Source organism: Camelus ferus, chromosome 3 (genome assembly GCF_009834535.1).
Source record: "Camelus ferus isolate YT-003-E chromosome 3, BCGSAC_Cfer_1.0, whole genome shotgun sequence".
Taxonomy (NCBI): Eukaryota; Metazoa; Chordata; class Mammalia; order Artiodactyla; family Camelidae; genus Camelus; species Camelus ferus.
The window spans coordinates 45,436,037-45,461,370 of NC_045698.1; the positions used below are offsets into that span (position 1 = coordinate 45,436,037).

General features: G+C 41.3%; 1 long non-coding RNA gene across 1 annotated transcript; it reads right to left on the reverse strand.

The window, feature by feature from the left end:
• Positions 1 to 15,766: 15,766 nt before the first annotated feature.
• LOC116661423 lies at positions 15,767 to 17,957 on the reverse strand. Its single transcript, XR_004317287.1, has 3 exons — positions 17,937 to 17,957; positions 17,602 to 17,695; positions 15,767 to 16,604 (listed from the first exon to the last, which is right to left on the reverse strand). It is a non-coding gene; the product is annotated as an uncharacterized LOC116661423 (long non-coding RNA).
• Between the last annotated feature and the right edge of the window lie 7,377 nt (positions 17,958 to 25,334).

Below are 25,334 nucleotides of genomic sequence, written 5' to 3' on the forward strand. Positions count from 1 at the left end.
GTGTTTTTAGGCCACCCTTTCCCTGTGTTTATAACCCTTCATAAGTACAGGGTTTGTGGAAGTCTCAATTCCTTCTACACACTTTATGTGGGACAAAATCCTGTTTCTCATTCTTTCACACAGGCTAAAACTCAAATCCTAAATTCCTAGCGTTGGCAGAGCCTTTCAGTGTAGCTTTTGTCTCTGTTACACATGTATCACTCTGTTTCAGTTAACTCTGGGTTTGGTCCCTATGTTTCTCTGTCTCTGTCTCTCTGTCCCTCTGTCTGTCTGTCTGTCTGTCTGTCTGTCTGTCTCTCTCTCTCTCTCTCTCTCTCTCTCTGAGGCTGCCTATATTTTTAAAAGGCTATTTAGGAAGTCTTAAACAGCATTGCTAGGTGTTTGTAACAAGAAGGTTTTCCAGAACATCTCATTCATAACAGTGCAGAAGTAGTAATGGAGTTGAAAGCCATGGAACATTTGAACATTGTTTGACTATAATAATGCTTATAGTAGTTATTATGTACCAAGACACATGATAACTTACCCAACGTTTTTTGGGTGCAATGTTACGGGAGATTTTAGGGTACTGCTCTTCCAGCTTCTTTAACATCTGGCCTTTATCAATTTTATAATCACCAAATGTAGATTAACAAGTGTTCATAGTTTGTCAACAAATATTTGTCAACAAATATCTTCACTGCGAGGAATTGTGGGTAAAGGAAAGTATGAGAAATGTTAAAGGAATTAAATTTGATGTTTGAATTCTTGGATTTTTAACATGGTCTTTGGGGGCACTGTCATTTCTGTCTCTAGCTACAGATTCAAACCTCTTGACAATTTTTGTCTTCAACAAAGAAAACCCTTCTTGGATCCAGACATTTGTGTACCAAAATGAAGTCGATTTTATCTTTCTGTTCTAGAGAATACTCATGCTCGAGGCGTGAAAAGGCTTAGAAACCACACAGTCTTCCAGACCCTCCCTCTGCCACGAGGAGGAAGTCGCATGGATTCTTTTAGGGCCTATACTTAAATGACATGAACCCTGAGAGCTTCAAGTCCCCACTTACAGCAGAACCACAGGCTTTCCACAAATCCCCACAGTGTCTCTGGCTCTGGGTTCTGCCTCTCCCTCCCCCAACCTTGGCCTCATCCATCTGTGCCAGACTCACAAGTGGGAATGTTAGGCTCCGGTGGAAGGAAGTTGTGCCCGTGATCTTCCCACACCATGGGTTCCCAGACTTCTGCCTGCTCTTGGCTCGGGGACAAGCTTTAGGGGAGAGGATGGGTTTCACCTCCGGCTCTGGCCTCAGCAGAGGGTTGTGTGCCTGGTGGGCAGGGGTGCTGCCTTGGTCCTGGTGATGCTGACCTGGTCCTGAGCTGGCTATGCTTGGGGTGAGGGAGAAGCTCTGTTCTCCCTTGCTCTGCCAGGCAGTGAGCACACAGCCGCTAAGTGACACACTTGCTAAAGCCTCTGTTGGCAGCCTGGACTTGTCCTTACCCCGCCATAATCCAGGACGTGAAGCTTTCTAGGCAGGTTGCACTTGTTGACAGAGGGGCTATGACCACAGGCCTCGCTGGCACAGAGTCCCTCTGGCAGAAAGGCATGATCATCATTAAACTCCTACTCCATAGCCCCAGCTGCATGCGTGGGGCAGGGGAGGCAAAGGGGCTTCTAGAAAAATGTGAACACCTGCTGTGAATGACCATGATACCGGTTAAGGCTTTCCACAGAGGAAGCAAAGAACTGTAACAGTTTCCTTCCTCTCTCAGACTGTGTAACCCACTGCCCTGAAATGTGTTCAGCCAGGCAGCTGGTCAGAGAGACAGGTGTCAGGCTCACAGCAAAACCTCCAAGTCTGCTTCATGGTCTTCCCCTCCCTTCCCTTAGGGGTCTCTAAGCCAAGCTTGTAGTCTGAATATTCCCTTTGTGAAAAAGAAAGTAGACACTCCTTATCCAGAGGTAGACATATAATGTTATCTAGATACATGCCCTTTACAACTATAATACAGCCTAGATATATGCCTCTCATAATTGTATTTTTATTGAAATACATATTCCTTTTCATATTATTTTTCATTATAGGCTATTACAAGATACTGAGTATAGTTCCCTGTGCTACACAGTAGGACCTTGTTGTTTACCTATTTTATATATAGTAGTTAGTATCTGGAAATCTCGACCTCCCAATTTACCCCTCTACCTCCTCTTCCCACTCTGGTAGCCGTAAATTTGTTTTCTATGTGTGTGAGTCTATTTCTGTTTTATAAATAAGTTCATTTTTTGTCATTTTTTAAGATTCCACATAAAAGTGGTATCATACGGTATTTTTCTTTCTCTTTCTGGTTTATTTCACTCAGTATATGATCTTTAGGTCCATCCATGTTGCTGCAAATGGCATTATTTCATTCTTTTTTATGGCTGAGTAGTATTCCATTGTGTGCGTTTGCGTGCACGCATGTATATATATATATATCTCACAACTTCTTTATCCAGTCATCTGTTGATAGACATTTAGGTTGCTTCTATGTCTTGGCTAATGTAAATAGTGCTGCTATGAACATTAAATTTCAGATTTTAGTTCATAATGATTGTAGCTTTCAGAACCTACTAGCGAGTGCTGTATGTTAAAATAGGCATAGTTTTGACTTCCTTAGTTAACAACTGAATTCCTCAACAAATGAATTTATTCATTCATTTAACAAATACTGTTGGGCACTGACCATTTCCAGATACTGGGCTAGGTGTGAGGTATGCAGGAGTGGAAACACCAGACAAGATCTCTACCCATATAGAGTTTAGATTGTAATTGGAGAGACAGAGTTAAGTAGCTACATAAATAAAATAACAACAAGCTAGGATGGGTGCCATGAAAGAAAACATCCCAGGGTCAGCTGAAGACTGATGTAACTCTAGGATTTTCTCATCGCAAGGTATTGTCATTGTCTGTTTGTTCTGTCTCCTCGTTGGATGCAAGAGCCTCCAGGGCCCACTAAGATTCTTCCAGACTCTTCATTTTGGTCTTCCTTGTACTTAAGATAGTGCCTGACCCACTATCTTAAAAGTGGGGAAAAGATGTCTGCTGAGTGTATGTACAAATATTTGTGTTCATCAGTGACTTTAACTAAGGACTGGGGCTTCATTTAGAAATGGCTACACTTTGCACAAAGTACAAAGTGCCAAGTACAGCCTGCATTGCCCATCCTGTTTTCTTAATAACATTTTATATTTAATATTCAAGATCTATGTTTTCATTCTGTGTAGATCCAACACACAGGCGCATGTAGGTTTCACAGGTGAACAAAGAGTCCGGCTTTCCTACCAGTCCGAGACAAGCACACAGTACCAACCGGGGCTGTTTAAGGGTCAGGCTGTGGGATCAGTGGTAGAAGAAAACACGAGGTTTTCAGTGTCACTGGAAGCTTTAGGGATAATTAAGCTCCCTGTTCTTAGGTTTCTTGTCACCTTCCTCTTCGCTGCCGGAATACCATGTTTCCATCTCACTGCTGTAGTACTAAATGAGCAGCTGTGTTTCATTCCTGTCCCTTCCCCCCAGGCCTGCCCGCTTTCAGTTGCTTCCCTTGGATTTCCTGGAGCTCAGCAGCCTCCCTGCAGGCACTGGGTTGAGTGGTGCCGGGATCTCTAAGCACAGCCCACAGGCTGCATTGTCCTTCAAGGCTGTGAGGCTCCTGATTTTGGAAATTCAGGTGGGCTAGATGAGATCTGGGAGAATGAAGTCTCCAAAAAGATTGTGCTGTCTGGGGAGAATTACATTTGGGAAAATTAAAGCAAGAGTAGTTGTCACCTCCAACTGCCTGGCTTTACACATGAAGAGGCTGAGGCCAGCGTTCAATACCTGAGGGAGGTGGAAACTCAGGCCCAGGACCAGCACCAGGACTGCCTCCTCCTCCTACATGTTTATAGCACCTGTTCTCCAAGCCATCTTGAAGCCCTGAGTGTACAAAACCTTAAATTTAAGAGGCAGCTGTTCATTTTCAGTTTGTCACAATCAAAATTCTACCAATAATTATGGATCACCTCTTTCATGCCTGAATACTATTATAAAAATCAAAAACCTCACAATGTATTTGGGGAAGCAATTGTAAAATTTTAAAGCCAGAATCCTGTTATTTAACAAAGAAGGAAAGAATTATATGGAAGGGAACTTGATTGGCTGCTGGTTGAATAGCTAATTGAAGGAAGAGTTGAGACTGAAACATGTGTCTCCTGACTCCCAGGTCCATGTGTATCCCACACCATCCCACCAGCACTACACAGTGTTACAGTTTAACAATCTGCAATGAGAGAGCAGCTACAGGAAACATGAGCATGGGCTTTGTGGTGCTGCCCAGTCACTATACCCAAAAGGAAAAATGATACAAAACATGGCAGCCATCAGTATAGATCTCAGGAGGAGATGAGTCCTAAGCAGGGATTCACAGGATGATTGCATTTGGAGAGTACGGAGAGAAAGAAGAGATCAAGAGACATTATTCCAGGTGGAAGGAAGAGCATGAAGTAGTAAGAATAAGCCAGATACCTGCATGGGGCTGTTAAGGAGCCTCGCAAGCAGAGGAGAAGTTAGTTGCCAAGAGCTGTTGGAATTGGCACAGAAATTCATCCTATACCACTGAACGCCCGCTATCTGCCAGGCACTGTGTTGGGCACTGGAGATTTGCAGGTGGATGGGAAGTGGTGCCCTATTGCAGTGTGCTTCCGGCTCTGGCCACTAGAACCTTGACTCTAAAATCCAGGAGGGTTGCCAAATCTATGCCTGGAAAATTAAACCCAAGGGGAACTTGAACTCAGGATTTTATGAAGATGGCAGGAGGGTGTGATAAAAATAGCTGAAACCATACATTGTTTAAAAATCAATTCATTCTTGAGCTGCACCTGGGAATGACAACCTCTAAAAGATATACACTGATGCCGATGGCAGGTGCCAGTTCCTCCTAACCTAAGAGCAGGCAACCATCCTCAGCCAGTGGAATTCAGGGAATATCTTCTGAGCTATCCGGCTCCTGCCTCTGCTCTGGGTCCCCTTGGCTCTGATCAGATCTGAGTGAGGATATTTGCCCCTTGCTTCAGAAACCTTATTTCTAAGAGTTATTTTCCCCCTTAAAATAATGCATTTAATTGTTCATCAGCTGATTTCCTCCCCCCTGGGTACTCTGCAAACTCTGATTGTGAGTGTGTGATATTGAGGTCCAACAATATGTCTGTGTTCCCTCCACAAGCTCCTTCTTTGGTTCTGGCTGTTGGGGACTTTGTGAAGGATTCTTATGATTCTTTCTGCTTGTTGGTGGAAGGGGTTTTATTCATTGTTGTTCTTTTTTTACTTCACTTCCTGTCAGAAGAAGAGATGAAAGTGAATGGCACAGTAGCCTTTTTGCATCACCATTTAGCATCCACTTATGTGCAATAATACGTGGTTGATGTTAGAAAACTCAATTAACCTTGGTGATTTGTTGGGTGTGAGTCAGGAAGGAGAGGAGTTGAAACAATGGACTAGCTCAAAGCATATCTCCTGCTTGGATACACAGATTAGAGTGACTTTCTTCTAGTAAACTTCAGTCTCAGAAATACTGGACGTGGGCTAATCTGGAACCTGCCTGCTTCCCTTGGACGGTGAAGAACATGGCTGCCTTCAAGTTCTTACGAAAGTGTCGTCCTCAGTGAGTCAGAGAAGATGTCTTAGGTGATTAGCTGGGCTCTATACCTTCAAGTTAGAAAACCAAAGCAGTACCACAAGACAGTTCATAAGGAGAAGAAACAGGAAATACTTATTTTTAATATTTTCCTTCCCATTTCCTTTTTTATTAGGGAAAAATGTAGCCATACAAAAAAGTAACAACCTTGTAAAACTAACCCCAAGTATGCGGATATGTGTATTTAATTTTTATTCTACCCTTTTGATTCTATTTCATGCATTTTATAATATAAATAATACATTGAGTAGTCCATTATACAATTTAAATATAAATATATATTTTGGGGGAGGCGTGCTTAAAAATATTTTGCAAATAGGGGTAGTATATCAGAAACACTTGGGCATATTTGTGTTAACAGCAGTCACAAGCCACTCTTAGGGATAACAGTACGAATGGTAATTAATATTTGTTGGTGCTCAGCTGCTCCACGCACAGGGTTAATGGCTGCCCTCTAGGAAATGTGCACGGCGCCCAGCTTACACCCTTTTCCTGTAGCATCTATACCCGGAATAGGAAGTCTAAACTGATGAACCTCAAATCAAACATTTGATCCTACCTCCAAAAAAAAAAGTCTTTTGAAAAACAAATCCTAAGCTTCCCAATATATTTTTAAAAATTATGCTCGCGTAACATTCATATTAAGGGAGTACCTATGACCTCGGGGAAGTCATTATATTTTTTAGAACCTGTTTTATTGTCCGTAAATTAGGGAGATGGAGTGTCTCTGGCCTCTCACATTCCTCCTAGCCCTAACATTTTATGAGCCATTTCTATGAGGTTATAACTTGCTAAAGCCAAACATCCTCTCTGATACATTATTTGTATTATGTCTGTTTTTATAGCAGGGCACCACACGTGAGGCGTGCAGGTAATGTAAAGATGTAAATCTTTATCGCCATCGTCAGCATTTATGGAGGGTCTCTGCTCTGTGGCAGGTGTCATCAGGCATCACAGGGAATGAGCGTGAAGGAGGCCACATTCTGTGGATTCCGTTCATAACTATGTGGCCATCTCAGATCTCACCCAGGCCGCCAGGGCCTGGTCATACCACTGCCCTTTTGTCACCGTCTCCCCTGGTAGGAGTCGGTGTCCAGGGGCCGGCACCCAGCCAGCTGGCTGCAGGACTGCTTGTAGCACTTGCAGGGCTGGGCACATGGGATTCCTTCCAGTGAAGTGGTAGGCGCATCACACGCTGGTGTTCAGGCTCTGACACGCCACAGACGGGCAGGCGTGCCTCTGTTCAGAGGTGTGTGATGGGCCTCTCAGGCCACGTCTCAAAACCCTCAAATCCTCCCTTCCCTCCTGAACAAGCCATTTCCACCCAGTTAGAGCCTGTCTCAGTGTTTTTCTTTTAATGGTTCAGATGCAAAAAATGAAAAGGCATTGCAGTGGCTATGGCTGGCTTCCTTTTGAATGCTGGATTTTCATGTTTCTGTTAGACACAGCTAGGGGAAGAGAACCTACAGGGGCTAAGAGTCCTAAACAGAAGGAAGCGATTCAGAGTGCTCCCAACAGAAGATTCTAGTGTATAATGGTTTTTAAAAATTGGCTTTGACATCGATCTTAGTCATACTGTTCTGGATCTGTGTCTTCAGGCAAAGTCAGTAAAAGCAAAAATAAACAAATGGAACTACATCAAATTAAAAGCTTTAGCACAGCGAAAGAAGCCATTAACAAAGTGAAAAGACAGCCTACTGAATGGGAGAAGATATTTGCAAATGATGTTTGATAAGGGATTAATATCCAAAATGTATCAAGAATTCATACAACTCCATATCATAAAAACAAACAATTCGAAAATGGCCAGAGGATCTGAATAGACATTTTTTCAAAGACCCACAGATGGCCAACAGACACATGAAAAGATGTTCAACATCACTAAACATCAGAGAAATGCAAATCCAAACCACAGTGAGACATTCTGACCTCACACCTGGCAGAATGGCTATCACTGAAGAGACAGCAAATAACAAGCATTGATGAGGATGTGGAGAAAAGGAAACCCTCCAACACCATTGATGGAAGTGTAAATTGGTGCAGTACTATGGAAAAATGGTATGGAGGTGCATCAAAAAATTTAAAATAGAACTATAATATGATGCAGCAATTTCACTTTTGGGTATTTACCTGAAGAAAACAAAGCACCAATTCAAAGAGCTGTGCACCCCTGTGCTCACTGTGGCATGATTTACAATTGCCAAGCTATGAAAGCAACCTAAATGTCCATCAGTGGGTGACAAATGGGTATAGAATATGTGGCGTGTGTGGGTGTGTGTGTGTGTATATGTATGTATGTATGTGTGTGTATACATATATATACACACACACACACACAATGTAATACTATTTACACAAAAAGAATGACATGTTGCAATTTGTGACAACATGGATGGACCTAGAGGGTATTATGCTAAGTATTGAAATAAGTCAGTCAAAGACAAATACTATATGATTTCACTTACATGTAAAATCTAAAAAGCAAAACAAATGAACAAACAAAACAGAAACAAATTCATACATATAGAGAATAAACTAGTGGTTGCCAAGATTGAGGGAGAGTGAGGGGATTGGGGGAAATAGGTGAAGGGGATTAAGAGATACAAATCCCAGTTATAAAATAATTAAGTCACAGGATGTGATATACAGCATAAGGAGATAGTAATACTCTAGTAACTTTGTGTGGTGACAATGGTTACTAGACTTATTATAGTAATCATTCTGTAATGTATTTAAATGTCAAATCACTACATTATACACCTGAAACAGACATATTGTATGTCAACTATTCTTCAATTTTTTATAAGTAATAATGCAAAATTAAATTTTTAAAAAATTTTTAAATTAGGCTTTGATGTCAGGCATACAAGGACCTGATTCTCATCTCTAACTCACTGACCATATGACCCAGAACAAGCTTGTATATCATAAAATTATATTAAATACTTATTTTATAAGATTGATGACAGAATTAAATGAATTACCACATGTAAATTGCTTACGAGAAAACCTGGCATCTAGTAAGCTCTAAAGAACTAGAATCTATTGCTCTTGTCTTTTATAAAGCCAAAGATTTCCCCCAAACTTGCCAGTGGCCAATTCATCTTAAAAACTGATTGATATAATCAAGAACTGCATAGTAAAGGATTGGGTGCCAAATGCCTGTGGTTTGTTCATCTCTGAGCATGTCAGCAAACAGGGGCCACATTACTTAGTGCCAGTCAGACAACAGAAATGACAACCTTGAGACCTACCTGTCACTCAGCTTCCCTGGGTAGACCCAGCCAGCATGGCATGTTATTACATGTCTCTTCTCTGCTAAAGATATAATGCAGATTTTTCATGAAATTGTTGCAGACACCGCTGGACATATAAAAACATATATCCAAAAACTGAGAGAAGAGGCAAAACAACTTACTTTTGCAACATTTTTAGTTTAAGGCCATGTTTCCGTCTGTGACCTGGGTTCTCTCAGTGAAGCAAGAACTCATGTTTGTAATCTGTTTACCCTTCAGAAATTCTGTTCAGATCAAAGGAGTTTTTAATTGACATCTAAAGAAAATGACCATATGCCTAATGGATAACCAGTCTGTCAATCTTTGTGAAATACTCCTCTATCAAGTTCATCTCTCGAGGGCTTGTTTTGGTAACCGAAGTTGCTCATGAAATGATGTGGTATCTGTCTTATCAGAGTATGGAAAAGGTTTTGTGAACAGAGAAGTAAAGAAACAAAGCAGTTACTGGTCTTACTCACTTTAGCCCCAAACCAAGACATCAGAGCGCAAGGTAGTTACCCTTCATACTTTGACTGTTTTATGACTTTCAGTTCTAGACTCCAGGGTGTGTGCCCCGTCTTTGTTCGCTTAGATAAATCAGGTTTGCATTCACACTACCCCCAGAAGCCTAGTTCCAGAACAAGGGCCAAAGAGACTTCCGGTTTGAAGTTCTTCGTTCTCCAACCCTACATCAGAAACCTGTGTCATCAGGGCACCCTCCCTGCTGATTTTAAATGTTTGATGACTCGCTCTGTATTTGGACCCATGCTTGTCGAGACTCTTGAAGGACAAACGGTCTGCCCCTGTTTGTTTGGACAGCCCAGTACCTTTTGTAGTTCCACAGCTCTTTGGCAACATCCAATTGCATGGCCCCTGGTGGCCCAAGACCCTCCCCTGGGGATGGGTTGGAACAGGTTCTACCCAGTTTCTGCTCTCTAAGTGAGAAGTGGACAGAAGTTCCATAGACCTCTAGTTCCCTTTATTCATAAGGTGATTTACTCTGTTCTTTGAGCACTAGACCTCATTCTTTGGAGTCATATAGCAATTTCCACTTTGTTTCCTTCAGTTGGCACATGCATTCTGTAACAGCACATCAGTGCACCTTGCTTACAGCTCTGTGTTTCTAGTTTCATTGAACATCATTGCCTTTATGCACAGTTCTCTCTCTCTGCTGGCATGAGACTGTGGGTAACATGGGATGGCCCTAGCCTTCTCTATCTGTGAGCCCTCTCACCACTAAGTTATCAGAAAAGAGATTTAGTTAGTGGGAAAGGTAGCAGATTTGACACAAGTTGGAAACTCAGTTTATGCAGGAAATGCCACATTTGGTTACTTCTCAAAATCAGATTAAATCCCACTTTTTACTTTCATCCAGACTGGGGGATAAATCAAAGGCATCCACCATTGAAGCTCCCCTCTCCTCCCACCCTGCCTCCTACCTTCCCCGTGCCCCACACACAAAGAGTCTTACGTTCAGAGAAATCCCTCTGGTCTTAAATCATTCCAGATACTGCAAAGATCAAATCCATTCAGCCTAAATGTTTCTTGGAAGTCCAGTGACCTTGTTGCTTACAGCTGGTCATTTCTTCCAAGGTTGATGGGGTCAGATGTCTCAGGCTGAGCATCCCCTCTGTGCCCTCATTCCCTCTCCATCCTTGGACAAACCTTGAGAGCTGAGCACATTACCCAGCAACACATGGGACCCACAGAGCCCAGTCTCCTCTCTGGGGACCTCCTCTACTCTTTCTCTCTGCTTCTGTCTCATTTTTCACCTCCTTGGTTTAACCACTTAAACATGAACTCACTTTCCAAAAAAACAAAAGCCAAGGAGGACCTTCTCAGGTGGCAACTTCTGCATCCTGCCGTACAGCACGCCTCCCCTGAGACAAAGATGCCTGCCCATTTTCTTGGAATGGAGGTAACATACAAGGAAGACAAAGCAGAATATCTTAATGAAGGACCCTGCTGCAATATATAAGACATTTAGGATGCCTCCAGTGTTTTTGGCTACTATAAATAAGGGAGTAATAAGCACTCTAGTACATATATTTGTTCTCATATTTATGATTAGCTCCTGAGGGTAAATTCCTAAAAGGGAGATTACTGGGCCAGAGGGTATGCACAAAGAACACTTTTAATAAATACTGTTAAACTGAACTTTCCTCACAAGTATAGTAATTTACATTCCCACTAACAAGGCATGATTGTTTATTTCCCTATATCCTTATCAGGCTGAGTTTTGTCAATTTTTTAAACTTTGCCAAATTGATGGGCATTTAAAAATTCTTGCTTTTGTTTGCAATTCTCTGAGCATGAGTGAGGCCAAATCCATTTTCCCCATATATTATTCAGCCACTTTAATTGCCTGTTTTTATTTTGTTTGTTTATCTAACGGGGTGTTCTTGTTCTCACTGATTTCTAAGACTTTTGGTATATATTAAGGCTATCAACCCATGATTCAGTGCCAGTCTCTAAGGGATCAGAGAGCCCCCTAGCACCCCATAAAATTAGTCATTTTCATCCTCAGCTAAAACGAGAAGTCCCTTCAATGGAGCAGTTACTGGTCTGATGTGACAGAAGAGTATCAGCTGTGGGAATTGGACCTCCCCAGCTGGAGGGGAACTGACCACCGTCAGCCAGGAGCCCAGGCCCACCCCTCATTCTCTACCTGCTGGGCCCACCTCCTGAGGGAAAGGTGTTACATATGTTACATATGATGCTGGCACCCTCCACACCCACCCAGCTGGCCATGAAGAACGTATGTATGTGGCAACTTCTTTCTGTGTAAATCATTACCTTAAGGCAGGGTTCTCAGCCTTTTCCATGATGCAGACCCCGGACAGTCTTTTGAAACCCATGGACCCCTTTACAGATTAGATTTTGAATGTGTAAAATAAAATCTACAGGATTACAAAAGAAACCAATTATGTTAAATTGTGCTTGTCAGAACAGCTTTTAAAAACAAATGTGTGATACAGAAACATACATATATACATATGTATTTTTTAATTACCTCCTCAAATAAGGAGATCTAGCAATGAGTCCAACAAGTACCATAAATTTGGAATTTAGTGCTGAGGGTAAATGATACTGGTGACAACTAACATACTATGAAAATACCTGATTTTTACTAGTGATGAAGTCACAAGTAACTAGTACTAATATAGTTTATTAACTATATTCATAATTGAAAGACATGCTAAGTTTCAGTTAGAACTGCTGGAGGTTGGAGAAAATAAGATGTAATTTTTTCCTATCCCAGTTCAGGAACATTCTGAATTCAGGGAATCAATTAAGAGTCTTTTTACAAAGGGACAGAGCCACAGGAGCTAAAGCAGAGGGGAACGATGCTTTGGTACTTCCCTGTAGGAGACCCTAGAACACTTGCCTATCATGAATTTTGCTGTACAGAGGTTTTAAGTTTTTGAGGTTTTAAGTTTTCGCAGAGTCCAATTTTAACTTGGCAGTTTCTGAATTTTCTACGTGCTACTGCTTCATTGGTGGGCAGGGGCTTTTAATCAAAGGGAAGCAAGAATGGAGCTATGGAGTCAAAGCCTTCTCTTGGGGCTACAGGAATGGGGCTGGTACAAGGCAGTCTTCCTGGAGAACCATCTGTAACTTCCAGCAAAACTCGGCAGCCACGCAGATCTGGAAGAGTCTACAAACTGGGCCTGATATGCTAATAAAGGCCTTTCCCAACCAAAGATTATACGAATATTCACCCATGTTTTCTTCTAGTATTTTTATAGCATAAAATATATTCACGTTCTTCTATCTGGAGTTTATTTTGAGGTAAAGAAAGAATTTGGAATCTGGCTTTATTTTTAATGAAATGGGTGGTGAATTATCCCAGTCTCATCTTTTTCCCACTGATTCGAAATACCATCCTTAGGATATACTGTATTCCTGTGCATATTTGACTCTGTGTCTGGAGATCCTATCCATTCTATTAATCTGTATATTCCACAGTGCTTAATTAATTGGCTTTATAATTCATTTAATATTTGATTCTTATGGATTATTTGGTATTATAGCCATACTTTATAGCTCTGATGCGGGGAAAAAAGGAAAAACTGTTACCCTTTAAATGTGAGACCATGTTTCCTTTGTGCAGCTCACCATCTTTTCTGTCTGTCTTTTCCCACTGAGCACCATCACTTCTGGTTTCTTTGGAGTTTCTCTTCCAAATCATTCTGACAGTCTTTCTTTATGTTTCCTTCATCATAAGGCATCCTGTTCTCCATCCTATGACTAAACAACTGGTTCCCTAATTAGAATATGATCTAGTTACGACCATTTGTATACGTAAACAAAATCAAATTTTATTCTATATGCTAAAGGGAATATTAATGAAAGAAATTATGTATCACATGTAATCACTGTATATTCATTGGGATAATGGAAATCTCCAGTCTAGACCTTTGACAAAAATTCCCTCCTTCTGACCCCTTTCCCACCCTTCATCTTGCTATCTCATACCACTTCAGATCTCACATTAAACATCACTTATTCATAAGCTAATGGGTCCCTGTTTGAGGCTCTCATCGTGTATAATAGTTTTTAATTATATGATTATTTAATTATTAGCTTAATAATGATCTCTCTGGCTGGATTCTAAATTCCATCGTGACTATGACTATATATGCTTTGCTGTTTCAGTATTCTCAGTGCCTAATTCTCAACCTGGGACATAGTTAGAGCTCCATAAATCTTTGTTGACTAAACAGCAGTTATTTTCTCCAACAAGGGAGGCAGTATAATTTTAAGATATGAGCTTACTTTAAAGTCATAATGCCTGGGCCTAAATCTGTGTATACCATTTATTAACTATATGATCACAGGCATGTTATTAAACTTGCCAGTGACTCAGTTTACTTGTCTATAAAATGGGGAGAGCAACATCTATAGCAGAAAGTTTTATGAGGATTAAGTATACAATGTGGCCACAAGAACTCAGTGAATGTCAGCTATTATCATCATGATCATCATTAGAGAGGAAGTTGTTTGAAGGAAAATAAAGATAAGGCATGGAAAATATTAAAATCTCACTTCACATCAAGTTTTTTCTTGGATTCTTTCAAGTGAGGACAAAAAAAAAAGTTGTTTGGCAAAGATTCCTAAAAGCATTGACTTTCCAGTAGATGAGAAGTAGACACACACTCCTTCCTTTGCAAACACATGAGCTTTTTATTCCTTTAACCAAAACTGCTTCCATTGAGAAAAAGTTGCATGGTCACAAATGAACTTCTAACAATGCCAGCAAGCTTTCTGACCCAGCAGCTCATTTCTGCCAGAGTCACAGCTGGACTGTGTAGGAGAATCATAAGGGGACAGTGGCTAGTAGGAGCCTCGTGTTTGCCTGCAAACCACTGGCCAGTGATGTCGGTCATCAGCTCCCGATCCCACACCAAATGCCATGATGTGATAAATATCCCCAACGTCAGTATCTTTACTACAGTAATTGAGCACCTGCCAGTTTAAACCTCATGGAAAATTTATTCCTTGGTTTGGGAACTATTTCTCTACCCCAAGGTATGCCTGATGGAAACACCGGGGCTTGGCACAGTAACATTTCTGTTGAAAGGAAGAAATAGCCGAAAGTAATTAATTCTTCAACCTCTACAGAAATGAGCAGTCCGTGACCACCAGGAAAGGCAACATATATATCTTTTGAATTAAAAAAAAAAAAAGAAAACCCTCTTGTTCCTTTTATCCTTGCATTACATCAAAATTCTTCAAAAATTAAAGATAGAAAACTTCTTGCTGTATGCCTGAGAGATCATACCACTTTCCTCCTGAAAATCCTTTCAATGTGCTTCCAGAAGCCTGGCCTGATCCTGGAAGGGTATGGGAGTGAGTCACAGTACCCAGAAGACCCAGCGCTCCCCAGTGGCCTTCCTGCCTCAGGCATTTCTTACAATCAGCCACTTCCGCATTCTGCAGGTGATGGAAGCCAGGCCTCGAAGCACCGTCCTGCAGTCAGGAAGAGCACTTACAGCAGGCTTCGGTACGCATTCAGGACCACAGAAGGAAGAACAAAGAGGGGCAGGTGTTGAGAGGAGCAGCAGGAAACACTGAAAGCTTCCTCAGAATTAAGAAAACCCTAACATTGCTTAAAAACAGAGAGGAAGCAGTTGGAAGCATGGCACAGCAAAACGATGGGAAAGGAGACCTCATTCCTGTTGAATTAGCCCTTTCTCCTTTCTGTTCTATTTCAGCAGAATTCAGAATGACTCGGGGCAAGGTTGAGGAGGCCTCCAGGTTAAGACAAAGGTGGCTTTTGCTTCAGGGAGCCATGTTGCATTTCCCATATAAAGTACTCACTGAGCCTGGGAAAGGGCAACGGGGGCGTGGCTGCCTCTCTATTCAGAGCAGCCATCCTGGAGGACCTCAGGGCAGAGGCTCTGGAACTGGCAGCCGCCACATGTAAGTATATCAGGGTGACAAGGGTCATGTCCCTCCCTTGCATCCTGGAGATACAGATGTGGAATCTCTCTTAAGGCAACAATTGCAGCCAAAGGTGTAATTCCACTGTCACAGATCTCTGATGGGGAAGGAAGGGTACCAGGAAGAACTTAGATGCCTGGGTTTCTTCTTACCTCAGAACTATGGATATGTGAATGACTTTCCAGGATCAGTGATTCCAGAGGCTTGCTTCACTATAAAAAACACACACACACTTTTACCTTTTTTAAATTTTATTTCAGCAAATTAGGAATTTAATAACCTTTTTAGAAACCAATTTCTCTCCTTGGTTTTTACCTCTATTTAGGTGTTAATGCAGTTTGAAGAAGTTATTTATCCTAAAGTGGTGGGTTTGAACTGAGTTGACTATTTTTCATTGTGATGCAGAAGTTGTAACAACAAACAAGTGGTTACATACAGATTTATTTCCACTTTAGGGCATAACAAGCTCACATCCAAAACTTTAAAAAGAAGGAGGAGAAGAAAGCGGAGGGGGAGGGGAGAAGGAGAAAAAGGGTCAAGGAGGAAGAGGAAGAAGTGGGTAGAGAGAAGTGGGGAGACCAAGCAGCGGGGGGACTTTCTGAGAACAAGGCAGCAGTGGAAGTAGGTGAAAGGAGTGGCGCTGAGAAGCCAGTGAGCGGCGTGAGGCTGCCGGAAGAGGGGCGGGCGGATGGACTGGAGTCCACTCCTGGCTCCCCAGACACTCGCGCGAACATTGCTTTGATCATCAGTGGGCAGAGGAGCTGCCGCAGACTGGAACTCCCCAGTGAAAAGAAGGATGAGAAAGCGGCCCATTCTCCTGGGGCAGGCCCAGCTGAGAGCCATCCCAGTCAGTACTCCTTGGGGGCAAGGAACTTGGCCTGACGTGCTCCAATATTGCCAGCACTCACTCAGTGTTAGGGAACACGAGTACTGGAGTCGCTTTTAAAATATCTGGCTGCTTCTCTTCAAATGTGGGTTGAATTTTCTTTCGCAATCTGAACCATGTTCCTGCCAGTGTTCAAGTTTACAACTCCAGCTGTTAGGGAGTTATGTAAGAACAAAAGTGATCAAAGGACCTCAAGAGTGGAAAATGCATTTTCCCCCCTTGGTTGCATAACTCCCCCAATGGAATGGGCAATATAATCGAAGCATCCTCTGCTCATTCCTCCTGCCCCTCACTCCTCACTGCTACCTCTACAACCAAAAAAGAAAAAGAAAAAAAAGGAAAGAAAGAAAAAAAGACATTAAAAAAATGATGTATTTGGACTCAAATTTAGAAAGCCTAAACATTTTTCAAAAGAACATTGCAAGTAAATAAAATAGATTAAAATAGAAACCAAGTTCCCCTCAACTCTAGGGGGCTTTCCATGATATATATGAACTCAGTATGTTTAAAATATAATTCATTATAGCCAGCATGATATTTTAATGTCATTATTTTCTGAATGTCCCTCTTCGTCTCTGTCTTTCAGTCCTTTCAGAACAGGGAGCTTAGCTTTTATCACTGCCTCCCCAGTCCCTGGCATACAGTAAGATCCAATAAATATCAAATGCCTGAATAAGGATTATAGACAATATGACTTTAGCCATAATCTGCAGAAGCCTAGATGTGAAGTAATGACTGTTTTTGGGAGTAAGAATCAGAGGCTTGATAATGGCCAAACAGGTGTTATTTGCCCATATTTCCCTTTTTCCTTATATGTCTAATTTCAGAAAGAATAACAAAAGCTGAGCAAAGTCAGGTGACAGAAGTGGGCAAAGCTGGCAGTCTCCGTAAGCCCTTAGCAAGAACTCTAGAATATTTTGGGGGGTTTCTGACACCAGTGGCCTGTCCTATCCACTTCTGGAAATGTGAGCTACCAGACTGTACTAACCGCCTCTACAAGTCCCAGTGGGCAGCGGTTATGAAAACTGACCCCAACTGACCCCACGTTCCTCTAAGAATGGCCCAATTACCACTTGGCAAATTGTAGTCCTAGATCGAGGTTGTACTCAGTCAATGGACAGTATAATTTAGATTGATAACACTTCCTTCAAAAATCTAGGGAAATCTGTCCTTAGTGGCTAGATTCCACTCTGCTGGGAAGAAGGGGAATCTAGAGAGAAATTCCAAAGAGCTAGTGAAGGGGACTGAGGAGACAGCAGGATGAGAGGACAGGATAGTCCTCGCTCACTTGAAAGAGACACTTACCTCTCCCTTGTGGTGGGACTGGCACTCGTTGCATTCTTGGTCTTTCCACGCATCCGTCCCTATTTGGCCCTTCCATTTTTCTGGTCTTTATCACCTATTGAAGAGAGTAGAGGAAAAGTGTTCAGTTAGAGGACAGTGAGACCCTTTGAGCTCTCAAGTTCTCTTGTCCGTATGTATGGTAATGACCTTCCCATGGGTCTGTATTCACACCTCTTCTCTTAAGACCCTTCCCCACTATATAGAAGCATGAGACTACTTTCATTGTTTCACCATCCTAGCTGAAGACTGAACATGTCCTCCCACCCTCCCTTGGTGTACTGAATGAAAGTCTGCACCGCCTGGCCTGGCTTTCAGCACCCTTCCCAACTGTGGTCTAAACCTTCCTCTTCTGCCTTATCTGTTCTCTTGCCTGGAAACACTGCCTCTTTCTGAACCATGACCATCTTTTGACATCCTGTCCAAGTACATTTTAATCTAATTTCTCCAGGCCATTGCAACATCTCAGGCCTCTGAATTCCTGTGGAATATACAGAGGCTCAGCTTTCCATGCCTTGCTGGACCCACGGGTTAAGTCTCTTATGTGCAGAACGCAGTGGCCCCTACGTGTGCTGGACCTTGAAGGGAGTGGCGAGAAGAGCACTGGGGTAGAATCAGAGGCCCAAGTCTCAGGGCCGACTTGGCCATTTGATGTTTCTGTCATCCTGCTCAAGTGATTTTCAGCCTGGTGTGGGAAGGGACAGGCACATAACTCAGGAAGACATACCAGAAACCTGGGATTGCAGATAGTTTTCATTGTATATTCATAGTATAACTTTATATTTGGGAACACAAATTACTTTTGTAACAAAGATTATAGAAAGTAAAGTGTAACCAAATCTTGGCTGCAAAGTGCCTATAGAAATTGACTTTATTTTATGATTCTTAATCAAAAGTTAAAGGCTTGCCGCCCTTAAGGGATAGGGTAGATCAGAATTTCTGGGAAACATAAGATCCTTGTGGTTATTAAAAAGTTAAAAGCTGAAGAAAATTAGCAACTTACTCTATCTTAAATATTACTTTATAAAATATGGAGAAACCAATAAATTAATAGTGAGGTTCTTGTGAAAATGAAATAAGATCTGTGAAAGTATTTGCGAACAGTAAGGTTCTATTTAAATGTAACATGTGAGTATATACAAGAGTATATATAATAAAAACTAGCATCTACCCTGGGTTAAGGAACAACTTTGTTCCTTATTCACATTATGTTAGAGATTCTCACATCAGCGAGTCCAGAGGGTCTACAAAGCTATGGGATAAATATAGTTATCTCAGGGAAAAATTTTACTTAAAGATTGGAGAGTTGGAGAGAAGAACTGTATTTTTGAATAGAATACATACTTGCCACACATTTTTACAGTAAAACTTACTTTCTAAGGAATGTTACTTGTGCAGAAGGTCTTGAGGCTACGTCTGCAGGAAGCATCCCACCGCCCATGCCTGAGGTGCCCCCCACCCTAACTTCAGTGGACAACCTTAGAAAGCTCTCCATCTGTCATGTCATCCTCTCAGCAACTCTACCACACATGCGTGACTATGTGAAGAAACTGAGCTACAGAGAAGTTGTAATGAAAGCTTGCAAACTTGTTGTTAGTGGCAGAATCCTGCCTTCCCCTAACTGCACTGTCCAGTAGGCAAGATGATCCTTCCTGCTCCCTTGACTCGCTCTGCATCTTTCTTTCCCTTTAACTGCACCTCCTTTCTAGACGCCCTCTCTCCACAAGGACTCGTTCCCTAGATTCCTAGAGAAAACAATCTAACACTTCAGGGTTCTACAGTGGTTTGAGTAGTTGCATTTGAAAAGAGGACTGCTGGGACAGGGTAATGCTGACCCAGAGAACAGAACAGAAATGTTCTTAGTGGAATTTCCCCAAAGACCAGCTGGGGCAACCCCCTGGATATTGGATACATTGGATATTGCCCTAACCTCAAATGATACTGAATGAAAAATTTTAGAGATGTCAGACCAGTTCCTTTATAAAGTGATGGCCAAAAAGATACCCAAGAGGTATTGTCATAGCCCACCTTCCCAGCTTTCCAGGTAGTCGTGCTGGGTGTGGAGCCAGGCAAATAAGGGGTCTGCTAGCAGCAAGGAGCGGAAGCTTGCTTACTGCCTCATTCAAGCAATAAATCTTGAGGCCTATTTGACAATTGATGCTCTTCTAACTACTAGAGTAAAAAAGGGTGACTATGCAAAAAGATGAAAGTTGAACAATACCCTAAAATAGCTCTAGGAAAGGTCTTTGCCCACAGGGGGAGCTGAGATCTGGTTCAGGAATTTGTGGAGGTCTGTTGTCTCAGCATCCTACAAAACAGAAATAGTGATCCTGTTCCCACATCTCTGCAGCACACAAAGGAGAGTAATTACCTTAGAAAGTTTGGTCTGTCTGTCAACATTTTAGAAGAGTCACTTGGCTCTTCTAAAACACAGGAATTTATGGGTTGAAAACAGGCTTGGAATCTCCAGGATTGGCCCAGCGCTCCAACTTGTGGATAAACCACAACAAGACATGATATACTTTCTCGCTAAGTTTCTATATAATTCTGGTTTGAATATGCCCATAGTTGTGGTTTCTATTTTTGCCCTAGTTTTGCTCCCTAAACTTCAGAAAGTTTGGTTCTGTCAGTCTCTCATTCTCTCTCTCTTGCTTTTTCTCATGGGTGCACACACACACACACACACACACACACACTCACTCACTCTCTCTCACACTCTCTCTCTCTCTCTCTCTCTCTCTCTCTCTCTCTCTCTCTCTCTTTTATTGGGATGTCTTTTTACATGACAATTAGAGGGTTACAGAAACCAGAGGCCAGAGACCTTATCTGAGAGTTAACTAGGGCTTTCTAAAAAAATATGATAGAATTTGTTTATCTAGAGATTTGTCAAAAAAAGCAAACATGCAGGAGCCTACACTGAGGTTTTAGATCTGAGTGAATGATTGTTTATAAGTGAAATTATGAAGAAAGGACAAATTGATAAATAGCAAGCATTTACGTGCTTCTGACTGTATGACAGGTACCTTCCTATGTGTTTTAAATATTTCTCCCAACAAGCTCATTATATGCAGAACTATTACTACCCCCACCATACAAATGAGAAAGTTGAGGCACAGAGAAGTTAAGTAACTTGCTTAACACACAGCTAACTAATGGTAGAGGCAGAATTTGAACCCAGGCATTTCAGCTGCCAAGTTGATGCTTTTCACTGCTCTGCAGGGCTGCTTTTCTAGTAAGTATAAGTGAGACTGTTTACTCATCCATCATAGCCTGAACCCTCGATTCGCATTTATTCTGCCTTCCCCCTCATTCTTTTCTTTCTTATTTTTTTCTCTATCTGACTATTTGCTCCAACGTGAAACCAGTCCTTTTTAAAGCATTCGTCTACTTAACATTGCAAGCTGTTCCTCATTCATTCAGCAGGTAAGAGGACATTTCTGTTGAAGATACCTCAAGATAGAAATAAGATTTGCTTACTTAAGGCATACACAGAAAGTAAACATGTTCTTTTCTTTATGTGTCTTAGAGGAATTTTTCTTCTGAGGGTTAGTAAAACCTTCCCTACTTTGCCCCTACTTTGCTTTTACTCTCTGGATTGCAAAAAAAGAAAAACAAAAACAAAAACAAAAAACACCCAAAACCCTTAAGATTTTTATCTTTATCAGACCTCCTTAACATTTTAAGGGCTTGGGTCCAATCCCTATAGGTTGGTTTATGGTTGGGCTCAATTCAGCAGAAATTCTGTAACCCACATATCACTCGCTGAACTAAAGCCCTGGCTAGTTCTTTATTCTGTCCACTGAACTGTAGTCATTTCTATGGTAATTTTCTTATTTTTGTGGTATTTTTTTTTTTGAGATTTTGTTTTTGAGTTTCCCATCAAACCAGAAACAGATTTCTCTTTTCTATTCTAGCCCATTCCATTCTTTGAAGGCAGGGGTCAGCTGTGAGATAGGGCTGGGTGTCACCACCTACTATATTGTCAGCTGCTGGAAGGTTGGGATCAATGATAGCATCTTTGCTCCATGGCGCCTGACAGTGCCTAGCATTGGTCAACAGGTGCTTAGTAATTGCAGGTTAAGTGAATGAAACAGTGAATACAGGAATTCTTTCCTCTATGTTGGCCATCATCCTATTTCAGACTTTGGAGATAGCATCCCTCTCCAGTTTACTCAAGAGTTCTGTCCCAGTGTGTGTGCTGTTATTAAATGAGTAAATCTTGAACTGAGAATAGGTACATTATGTGAGCCAGCCAACTTTCTTATACTTCAGGATGTCCTCTGACAAATTACTGAATCAAAACCCTGTCCCAAAATGCTGGTAACTGCTGAAGATTGGTGATGGATACATGAAGGTTTATTATATTATTTTCTCTACTTTTGTGTATTTTTGAAAATTTGCATTACTTGTTAGAATCTGCCTACATGAAATGTTACAGTTAAATTGGGATAATAGTGATTTTAAAGGCAGTGCTTAATATGAAGGAGTCCACTCAAATCTTCTAGGAATCTTCTAGGTCTCACTACAAAAGAAACTATATTTCTTTCATCCACAGTGGAGTACTGATTTAAAAACAGTTTAATTCACGCTGGGAAAAGCATTTTAACTGAAATCTAGATGACTTCTTTGGAAATGATATTTATTCTTTATCTTCCTTATAGAATGTTTCGTCTTGGGGAGGCTGTCTTACCAAAAAGTGGTCAAAATGATGAAGGAATCTAGGTTCTAATGCTGACATTTTCTAAGGACTTCCATATGAAATGGTACCAGTGAGAAAAAAAATAGAAACTGTAAAATACAGGATAATTCTGTGTGTATGCATGTGCGTGGATATATGTTAGACAAATATTTACAGCAAGAGATCTTTCCACTGAAGGGAAATGGCGAAATGTTAGCTATAGCCATTAAACAAACGCTGATGGCTCAGAAATGTTGAAAAAATCAAGCTCCTGTTTCTAACCCTGCAATTGGACTCTTCCGTACAATTGTGTTAATTGAATAACAGCCATTATGGTATCTTTATCTATGTTAATATATCCATTTCAAACAGACTGCACAGCGGTAGTAATCATCTTTAGTTCATTAGAATTTTTAAAAAATCAAAATAACTTATACAAAGAAAAGAAGTAAACTTATGCTAGAATTCCTTGGTGTTAGGGATTTTTAGAAGGAAGTGGGATCCAGGCTGCATAGACCTGTGACTTAATATCCACTGCCTGCTCCCAGCGTAGATGTTTCTCAAGTTCTCTGCTGTCTCTGTTTTTCTACTTCATGTAATGTGCAGAAATCATTCAGTTTAGAATTGAAACCCACAATTTAGAAATACAAGTATTTTTCTTACATTTCTCCTTTGGGGTTTTTCCTCAGACATGCAGTATCTGAAGAAATCGGTCCAAACCCCTTGAAAAAAACAACACGTATTCCTACTTGAAGTGTATTTCCTTTTCCTGTGTGAGGAAGGCTGGTTTGTGTTTGATAGGTTTCTATTACCATATGCATCATTAGTGTGTGAAGATTTAAAAAGCTTCTGAAATTCAGTGATTTTTTTTTTTGAAATTCAGTAATATAACTCTGAAATTAGCAGAGATACATGCACAGCTATTTAGATATGAGGACAGGGGCATTGAGGGAGATGTGAATACATCTGCCAGTCAGATGGCATGGTCTCAGTAAGGTGATGGCTGGCAGGAATGCTGGGGAGATTGGTGACCACTGCACGTAGGATCTGGGTCTCCAACAGAGTTCACACAAGGAGGCCACAGCCATCTTAAAGGACAAAAAACTTGAATTCTCTCCAAAATCAGAGATTGGCAGAGTTTGGGGCCAGGCATTCGGCAATATGAATAGCTCATTTTCAGACACTGTACACATCTTATCTGATTTGAATTGATTCAGTATGGTTTCTCCAGAAGACTTTAAAAATGAAGTAAATATTAAGCTGTTCTCACTGTGTTAGCCAAACCCAATTAATTTTGGTCAGCATAATCCTAACAAACTAAGATGCTGCAAATGGAACATTCTGAGTTCTGCGGACCCACTTCAAATGAAAGTATATGCAGCTGAAGCCAATGCATGACTAGTCAGAATTATTTGTTTTAACATTACTTTACTACATGTCTCCACATTAAGCATTTGCCCAATGATCGTCAGTCAACCAGTTTGAAGCTATAATACACTAAAGTACAGCATTCAACTGTTAGTCCTTGTGGGAGGACAACCTTTGATCACACATCCCTTTGGCCATCCACTCTGTGTTACCAGATCCAAAATAGAGGTATTTATTTCATCTGGCATAGATTAGGAAATTAAATCAACACATCACCAAACACAAGCTCCAGAAGATGTGGCTCAGACAAGGATCAGAGTGCAGTCCCAGAGAAACAATTTTTATAACACATAAAGTTTTTATTATGCATAAACTCTAAATCTATTTTTAATTTTTTTCAAGGCTGTCAGTGGGAGGATTGCTGGCCTATAGCAAATTGCAGATTGTAAAAAATCTTTCCACAATGAAACAACATCTTTTTCCACAGTGACTGTGGTCCAGGTTCTCACAGTAATGTTCTTACCACACTGGGTCATGGCCAGGTATCTTGGAGGTTAGACAGATTCTGCCAGCTAAGGAAATCCTAAATGATAGCCCTGTCACAGTGTTCTTACCCATCTTCCTCCCAGACCCCAAACCATTGGCTTCCCTGCCACTGAGCCAGGACACATCCTCCCCTCCTGCCCCACTTTTTCACACAATGGCCAGCATTCTGCACTGCTCTTGGCCCATGGTTTGGCCCGTGCTCCCAGGGACTTGGAATTCATCTAGCAGTGAGGCTCTCATAACCCAAACTTCCTGTGCAGACTTCAAACACACACACAAACACCAGGACCAGCTCTCAGGGAGCAAGAAAATAACACAAAATACACAAACTCTCTCCTCAAACCTGCCAGCAACATTCTAATAAATCGTCCCTTGTTGCCCTGGGTGGAAGAAACACTTCTGGGATCACTTCTTCTCTACTTGTGTGATGAAGCATCCTCCAAACCCCAAAAATTTAGCCTAGAGTCTTCGTAGGCAGCCTCTTAGTGAGCTACATAGTTTCTGAAATAAAAAGTTACTCTCTGAAGTTATTAACAAAATCCCCCTTTTTTAAGCACTCAATTTTAGTTCCCCCCAAATCTGTTTGCTTTCTGCAAAAGCTTACACTCTGGTATAGGAAATGTATATACACGCAAATAATCATAATAGGGACTTCTATGTACCAGAAACTGAATACATAGGACTTGGGTCTCTTCTAGCAAAGACTTTAAACAATTGCATTTAGATTTTCTGCTCAAGGGATGGAAAAGCCTCCTGGGAGAGATTAGATTTGAATTCAGCCCTAAAAGGATACACTCAGTCATGACAGCTTTAGGAAAAGCTCTTCCTCTCCCCAATCAGACCTTTCAAGGAAGAAGTATGAACTTGGAAGAAATTGTTGGGATCTGTAGCTGAAAGTCAGCCACTTGGAGGAGGAGGGGAAACTGGGATTCAGCTAGTTCGTACTTTGCAGAGCCAGTGCTTAATGACCAAGGCTTGACTGTGCCCACTCATCTCGCTGCTTCTCATGTACTGTTCAGCAGCAATGCTCAATTCCGTGGGCAGAAGTTCCATTGAGTAGATCTATTTCCTGCTCTAGGCAAGAGAGTCTAAACAGCAGCATTTT